Below are 8,334 nucleotides of genomic sequence, written 5' to 3'. Positions count from 1 at the left end.
GGAAAGAGATTGTTATAAGGAACTGACTCACATGATTGTGAGGGCTGGAAGTCCAAAATCTCTGGGGTAGTACCTCAGGCTCGAGACCCAGGGAAGAGCCAATGGTGTAGCTGACGTCTGAAGGCCATCTGTGCAGAATTCTCTCTTGCTCTAGGATATCAATATTTTTGTTCCAGTCAGGCCGTCAACTGATTAGACGAGGCCCACCCACGTTATGGAGAGCAATGTGCTTTACTCAAAGTCCACCAATTTAAATGTGAATCTCATCCTGAAACACCCTCACAGACACATCCACAGTAATGTCTGGCCACACATCTGGGCAGCAAGGCGCAGCCAAGTAGACACATAAAATTAACCATCACATAAGAGGATTCCATCGTTACAGAAACAGCAACGTTGACTCTGTTAGCTGATATTCTAAAGCAGATCCTTAGGATCATAAAGAGGAATACATTAGAATGTTTTGCAGCTTTGTTAAGCAGGAAAGATTTGTCCCTGGTAACTAACTGGACGTTCCCTGTGGAAAAGCCCTTTAAGGCAGTGTTAACCCTATTGGCTAAATTTTCTATGATGCTTCAGGGATGCCTGAGTATCTGTTCGTTGGGATAGTCACACCCTCCTCCCCTGCCCCTGCCTCTGTCCCTCTTGGGGATGAGATAAGTGGGTGGCCCCTGGGACCCAGCTCAGCTACCCCGTGTTGTGGGCACAGCTCCCTGAGGTCCAAGGAGATCAGAGGTCCCAGTGACTTGAGCCATGGTTCAGTTCTTGGTTCTGCAGAATTGGCTTACAATGACTAGACCGAGGGCTCTTCTGCCATGGATTGAAGATGTCTCCCCTCCTCTCCGGATGGACTGGGGACTCCTCCCTGGCAGAGATTCTGTTCTGCTTTCCTCTAATGAACTCCCTACCTTTGGGGCTTTTATTTCTCTATAAACAGACAAAATAAAAAGGTGGTTGAGGGGTGCTCACCTAGTTCTGTTTCCTGCAACGAGCGCATTTTTATCCAGATCTCCTCCTGGTACGTCTGTCCATCCCTGTCTCTTCGCTGGAGCCCAGTAACTGCTCACGGAAAGACATAGCAACCACATGATGCAGGCACTCGTGGCCACGTGGCCGGTGAGTTTGCAGAACTGAGCCTCTCCTGTAGCTGTGTCTGCTGCGTTTTCACTGCTCTCCAATTCTTTCTCTGTCTTTATGAACCATGCTACTTATGAGAGGACACAGAGTTTGTGTTTTATTCTATTTCTTTTCTCCCTGCCGCGCCCAGGATGTGTTCTAGATATAGTCCGGTTGCAAACGAAGAATAAAGTTATCACGTAGCGGGAGTTACTTCTGGCTCCCTCGTTGAATTTCCTTTCCGAACCTGTTGCTTCCGAGTAAGTCACTGCATCCTTCATCTTATTATTATTCATACCTTGCACGATATTTCAGTTTGGGAAACGACCAAACTTCCCCCAGCAGTTCCATGGTTTCTAAGTACCAGTGAAAGTGGTGCCTAAACAATCTGAAATTCTCACTTTGTCTGTGGTGAGCTTAAAAAAAAAAAAATGCTTCTGTCAGATGGATTACATTTCCCTCGAAATACTCATGGGTCTAAAAATGAAGGAAAACACATTTTAAAAAGTAGGCTTTGCCAAGACCAAAATATTTGAAAAAAATAGTTGAATACTTTTTTTTAAAATTTTTTTTTGCTAAACCCCAAACATCACCTGATGTCACTGCTTCTCTCTGCCAGGTCTGTGTGCTTCTGGCCAAAAAAATCAGGGGAGTCCATTTTCACACATCTGCTGTGGATGTCAGGTCCCTTCTCATGGGGAAACAGGCGCTCGAAATACCATTGCTTAAAGGTTTATGCGTTTTAAAATTTGCAGTGAGTTTTGGAGGAACGGGCAAGAGGAATAAGACACCACATCTGGGCGTCCGGCTGAGATCTCAAACCCAGAAGGTCAACCTCTGGGATGTTTACGATGTCACCTGCATCCAGGGACATCAGATGGATGCCATGATGAACTGCAGAACTCACCTGGGGATGAAGATGGGAAAATGCATGGTTACACCCTTATGGAATCTTAATCTGAAAATAGGGCTGATGAGTCTATAAATGCCTCGAACCATCTTGGTGTTAAAGGGCAGCTTGAACCTCCTGTGGCCAAAAAAAAAAAACCAAACCAAAACCTTTTTTACCTGACCCCAGGGACATGCATCATTGAAATCAAACCTGGATCCCACTGAAAAGTTTTACTGATGACTCTTTGGTTTTAAGAAGGCTGATAAAATTTGGGATGGGTCTTGTCTAATCGTTGTTATGTTGTATTTTTGTGTTTATTCCACAAACCCTTTCCAAATGGACCAAATGGACTGGAGCACTAAATATTTTGACTACAATTTAATGTTATTTGGAAATACAGTGAATTATACCTTTTTTTTCCCCCCACCCATTGGAGGTGCAGGGAATTGCTAAGACACCACAGTTAGTGGTGTTTTTTCTGCAGTGATATTTTTCTTTACATTCCAGGAACAGTTCTTTCTGGGAAGGGATTGGTGTCAGTGGCCAGCATTATCTTTTTAATATTAGCTTCTGAGTGGCAGCACGGGACATGGCCAAAGGCCCCTTGGTTCCCAAGCCAGTGTCTCTCTTGTAAACAGAATCCTGAAGCCTGAGAGAAATGCTTGACGGTCCTGTTATGATGCTGAGGGAGAAAAAAAAAAAAAAAAAAAAAAAAAAGCAATGCAGATGAGGTAAGAAAAACAAAACTCTGACCTGGCTTTCCTCGAGGACATTTTGGACCAGTGCAATTAGCCAGCGGCCCAACAGCATTTACGTGTCCAAAGGAATAGTCTACCCCATCACCCCACCAGCCCCCTGGCTGCTTTTTTTTTTTTTCCTTCGCGGCTATTAAGGAGTTAGACCTCTTAACCGCTTTAGCGGAACACTGAGGACGAAAACTTGGATGTTTACCAAGCCAGCAATTACGAGGCAATCGGGCATCCACTCCATCATCATTGGAAGCAGCACGTAACAAGCATCACCAGCCCAGTACATCGCTGCCTCTGGACCGCTTATTTATCACCAGGTCAGGATGAGTGAAATCCCATCACGGTTATCCGTCAGCCTGGAGGTGGTCCTAACAGCCCTCTGCACGGAGCGGACATTACGGCCGCGGAAAATGTAACGTCTGCCGTCATCTCCGCAGAGAAATATTTTCCTTTCAAATTGTGGGAAAGCAATTTGGATCCTAATGGAGCTGGCGTGATGGGGGATGTTTGAAAACAATGTAATTATCGTCTTTAAGAGCTGGGAGCCCATGCTCGCTCGCGTGTGTGAATGAAAAATCAATTCTTTTTTTTTTCTGGTGGATGGTCTCTGCTGACATAAATTCTAAAGGGAAACAAGAGAGTTTTCAGATCGGCGTATGGCTGGAGTTGCAGCAGACACACGCCGCTTGGGGGAATGCTGGTCTTTGTCTAGATAAAGCCTGAGTTTTGGGGGGAATCAGCGAGGTCCCCACGGAGCTGCAGGAATTACCATTTTCCCCAGCAGAGCAAACCTTGGGAGAGCTGGTGTGGGTTTCCTGTGAATTGTGTAGCCCTGCCGGGGCCTCACGGTTTACGGGGTTTCGGCATAATCTCGTCACCTGCAGCACGTGGTGGCAGTTACTCTAAACTAGAGCAGGGAGCTGCCAGAACAGCCTTCCCGGAGGAAGGGAGCAAGTGGTGGACTTGAGGTGAACAGCAAACACCTCGGGTGACAAAGAACCCACTCTGAGGTCACACATGTTGAGGGGAGCCCTGTGTGTGAGGTAATGTTCATGCCCCTTGGTATAAATTGGATCATTTCGTTTCTAAGCAAAGATGTACACAGTTTTCTTCATCGGAAAAAGTGACCAAAGACCTCTGAGTTGCATAAATAAAAATGATCAAATACCACCGAGCTGCATAAATAAAAACATCCAAAGACCTCTGAGTCGTATAGATAAAAATGTCCAAACACCTCTGAGTTTCATAAATAAAAATTATCAATTTATGCTAATGTATAGCACAGGGAACTATATGCAGTCTCCTGTAATAGACCATAATGGAAAAGAATGTGAAAAACAATAGATATGTGTATGTATAACTGAGTCACATTGCTGTGCAGCAGAAACTAACACAACACTGTAAATCAGCCATACTTCAATTAAATTCATATTTCAATTTAAAACTTCTCAAATATCACTGAGTTGCATATGGATAAAAATGTCCAGATACCTCTGAGTTGCGTGGCTGAAGCATTTTATCCTGTTCTGTCTTGCACTGCTGATTGTTCAGCATGAAATTAGTCTCACGTAAGTTACATGTATACATATGTATATATCTATACGTATGTATCTATGTAGCTTCTCTCTTCCTTTTAAAAAGTTGACGTGACGAACGTAAGGTAGACAGCTAGTGGGAAGCAGCCGCATAGCGCAGGGAGATGAGCTCGGTGCTCTGTGACCGCCTGGAGGGGTGGGATAGGGAGGGTGGGAGAGAGGGAGGCACAGGGGGGAAGAGATGTTGGAACGTATGTATATGTATAACTGATTCACTTTGTTGTAAAGCAGAAACTAACACACCACTGTAGAGCGATTAGACCCCAATAAAGATGTTAAATAAAATAAAATAAAATAAATAAAAAGTTGAGGTGACATTTCCATAGTGGGAAATGAGCCGTTTCAAAGTAACAATTCAGAGGCATTTAGCACATTCACAATGTCCTGTAAGCAGCACCTCTATCTGGTTCTAAAACATTTCCATCCCCCCCAAGAGGAAACCCCGTCCTCATGAGCAGTCTCTCCCCCCTCCCAGCCCCTGGCACCACAACCCTACTTTATGTCTGTGGATCTGCCTGTTCTGGACGTTTCCTGTCAGTGGAATCACACTGTGTGTCCTTCTGTGCCTGCTTCTCTCACTGGGCATCATGTTCAAGGTCCAGCCACGTGGCAGCCTGTGTCAGAGCTTCGCTCCTTTTCATGGCTGAGTCACATTGCACTGTGTGCGTGGACCCCATCCACCTGCTGATGGGCATTGGGTTGGTTCTTCCTTTTCTCACCATCTCTACATACCCCAAACGTCTCTGACCACCTCTTCCTGGACACTCCAGAGCAAGAAAGTTGGGGGCATCTTGAGAAAATTCAAGGATGTTTATGCCTGACCCCAGAGGCTGTTTGGCTGTGAAAAACCCAGAGCCATAAAACATCTCAGGCACATTCAATATACTGTCCCACCTATTTCCTTTCAGGTCCCCGGACGTGCACGTGCTGTGAGGGCTCACGCTCTCCCTCTGATTCAAGCAGCCCCTCCTAACATCTGGCCGGCACAGGGCGGCCAGTTCTGCACAGAGGGTGCAGTGCAACTTATCGGGGGCAGAGATTCTGGGGGCTCCGATGCAGACCCTTCACCGTGACCCCAGAAGGTCTGAACGGAGGAACCCTAGAGAAGTGTCTGGTCGGGGGTGACTATGACGCGTCTTTCAAAACCACAGGGCCCAGGAGTCAGTCTGACTTACTTAGCAAAATGGAGCTCTCTTCTTGTGACCTCCTAATGAGTACGATGACAGCATTCCGTGTGTGTGTGCCTGACCTGCGTTATGGCCGCCAGACCCCGCTTGCACACCGAAACCCACCTCACGGTGAGGGAGGAACGCTCGCTTGTGTGTACAATGGGGCCTCTACGGGCCGGCGTCTCTATCCAGCAAAAAACAAAGGAGAGAAATGTAACAAATTACAGCTGAAGCTGATCACCGTCGTTGCCCCTGTTTTCAAATTATTATATTTCTGGGGAATTTCAGCCTGTTACATGAAAAGGAAGACAGTGGATCCGGGGAGCTTTGATAGTCAGGTTATGCTAATAATGGGGGCTCATGTAAAATGCATAAGGTGTATCTTAGTAAGGGGGACGATTGCTCATAATTACTCCGAATACCCTCATTCCGAACGGATTCATAAAGACCCCTTTACATCGCAGCCTAATTACTTATAGACAGTTGAGCACAAAATTACTTTCATCTGCTGGACCATGTGGAGGGAGAGAGATTAGAGCTGCGCCTTTCCACACAGCTGGCTGGCACGCCGGAAAAATCAGGCCTGTGTCGTGTGGGGCTGATTGCAAAGTGCGTTTTCTGATAATTAGGTCTATTAAAGACAGACGAGCACCGGCCCACGTTGGAAGCAAAGAAATGTATGTAGAATAGGCCCTGGCATCCCGAGTGGCCGCGTCAGGGCTGTGACGGACACGTGGGTGCCCCGTCCCACTGGTGACCGAGACGCTCTGATCCCGGCCAGGCGGGGACCCTCTTGGAGGCCCAGCCAGGGCCCCGGCCACCTACAGGAGACGTCCTCTTTGATCCTGTTGGTTTGTTCATTCTGGGCACTAGCGTCTTAATGGTGGCTTGGTATTTGTCTATGGCTTCCCTTTCAAGTGGCTGAGACAGCACCCACGTGGGAGAGAGAACTACCTGGGAGACTAGCCTCTGCAGGGTCACGTGAGAGGAAAGCTCCTCTCTGGGGAGCTGGGACAGCACACGGGGGCCTGAGCCACGAGTGAAGGGTCACGGGGTCTCTGGGACATCCCTGGATGTCGGATGTTTCGTGGAATCGAAGCCTCGTAGCCAGTGGGGAGTCGCGCCACGGCTGATGCACGGCGGAGGAAAGCAGGTGAAGCGAGATAACCCAGACTCATGGATACTGACCCGCAGAGGTGTACAAACCTGCTCGGTGTTCTGACTCTCCTAATACCTGGGCGTGCGGTGAGCTTGGTTCCGGGAGGGGGTGGGCCACCGATCAAGGTCGTTCCCCCTTCATTCGTTGGTGGACACAAAGCAGGTCTACGTGGGCAGTGTCCTCACAGCCTGGTGCTCACGTCTGTCCTTTGAGACCTTGCGAAGGGTGTCCACGTCATCCGAGCATGATCCTGGTCTATCCACGCCCTGCTGCTGCGCCTGCACCATCGTGGGGCCTCCTTGTTGGTCTTTAGTCCTGGCTCTGTTCCTGTTTCCAGGACTTTCCCAATTTGTCCAGCTATCCCTCCACGGCACCCACGCTGAAAGAAAGACCGCGCTGTGCCCCACAGGGTCCCTGGGACCCCTCCTCGGCCCTTCGGTAAGGTGCGTGCCTACCGTCCTCTGTGGCCCCGGGGCCCCTCACATTGCCAGGCCCCTCCCTGCGCTGCCCCACGGACAGCCGGCTTGTCGCTCTTCTCTCACCTCCAAAGCCCACAGGTGCGTGGAGAGCCCCTCCCAGCTGAAGTGTCTCCCTCGGGCGCTCCCCACTGGCCTCGTTCCCAAGTTCTGGATGTGTCCACGTGCTCCCCCGAGACACTGTCTGTCGTGTCCAGCTAGCCTTCTCAGTGCCCAGGGGGTAGTGGGCACTGAGTGAACAGCCTGGACGATTGTGGATCACCTGCTCCGCTTGAGCTCATAATCACCTCCCAGCACTTGGGAAGGCCCATCCCGGGGCACCCCAATGCCCAGACTCCACCCCACGTGGGCAGAGGACTCTGGGCTTTCAGAGAGACACCTCCAGCACACGCTGTCCTGGGTCCACGTTGGCTAGTGTCCGTGATGTTGGTATTTACGCCACTGGCTGGTGGCCAAGGGTCTGCCCGTCGGTGCTCACCAAGGGACTAGGAAGAGAGAGGAGACAGGGAGGGGTTCTCCCATGACGGGCTTGAGAAAACCCATCTTCCTGTCGCCATGGAAGCTAGCCTCCATCCTGAGCAGGCTCCCCGGGGGCGCTCTGTCTATCTGCTTCCCTCTCCCCTCTTGCTTGAGATTCGCCACCTTTAAACAAACGGATGCAGTTCAGAGAGTGCCAGAGCGGGAGGGGGCTTGCACATCTGTATATGCATTACACATTCTGCATCCCTACGAGGCGCTCCATTGATCGCTAATAATTTAATCCTCGTAACAGAGTAGAGAAGCCCATTATCCAGGAGTCAGCATGCAATCGATATATTTTGCAAAATAAAGAGTCTATTGGGTGCACAGTAATAAAGAAAAAGGAAGCAGACCCTGTGGGTTTAACTGAGTGCTTTTTACCCCCTTAGTAGCAAAGACTCATCTTAAAGTGGTTTCCCTGTTAATCCTCCACAGGGCGTGTCTCCGAGCCTGGAGACTGGCAAGGTAAATCGATGGCGGGGAAGACGGTTAAAAACCCCAACATGGACATGGAAGCCACAGAGTTTTATGCAAAAGATGCTCAAGTCGTGTGGAGATCCCTGAGACCTGGGGGTGCATCCAGGGGGCATTTGTGAAGTGAAATGCCCTGGACCAAATCCCAACTGGTGTTCACAAGAAAATCAAATCAAGGACCCCCC

At 49.0% G+C, this 8,334-nt stretch overlaps 1 pseudogene; it reads right to left on the bottom strand.

The window, feature by feature from the left end:
- LOC103087481 (mitochondrial import inner membrane translocase subunit Tim8 A pseudogene) overlaps window positions 1-6,967 on the bottom strand; it is a 13,198-nt pseudogene extending 6,231 nt beyond the window's left edge.
- Between the last annotated feature and the right edge of the window lie 1,367 nt (window positions 6,968-8,334).

Source organism: Lipotes vexillifer, unplaced genomic scaffold (assembly GCF_000442215.2).
Source record: "Lipotes vexillifer unplaced genomic scaffold, Lipotes_vexillifer_v1.1 scaffold512, whole genome shotgun sequence".
Taxonomy (NCBI): Eukaryota; Metazoa; Chordata; class Mammalia; order Artiodactyla; family Lipotidae; genus Lipotes; species Lipotes vexillifer.
This window is presented reverse-complemented; position numbering and strand designations above follow the sequence as displayed.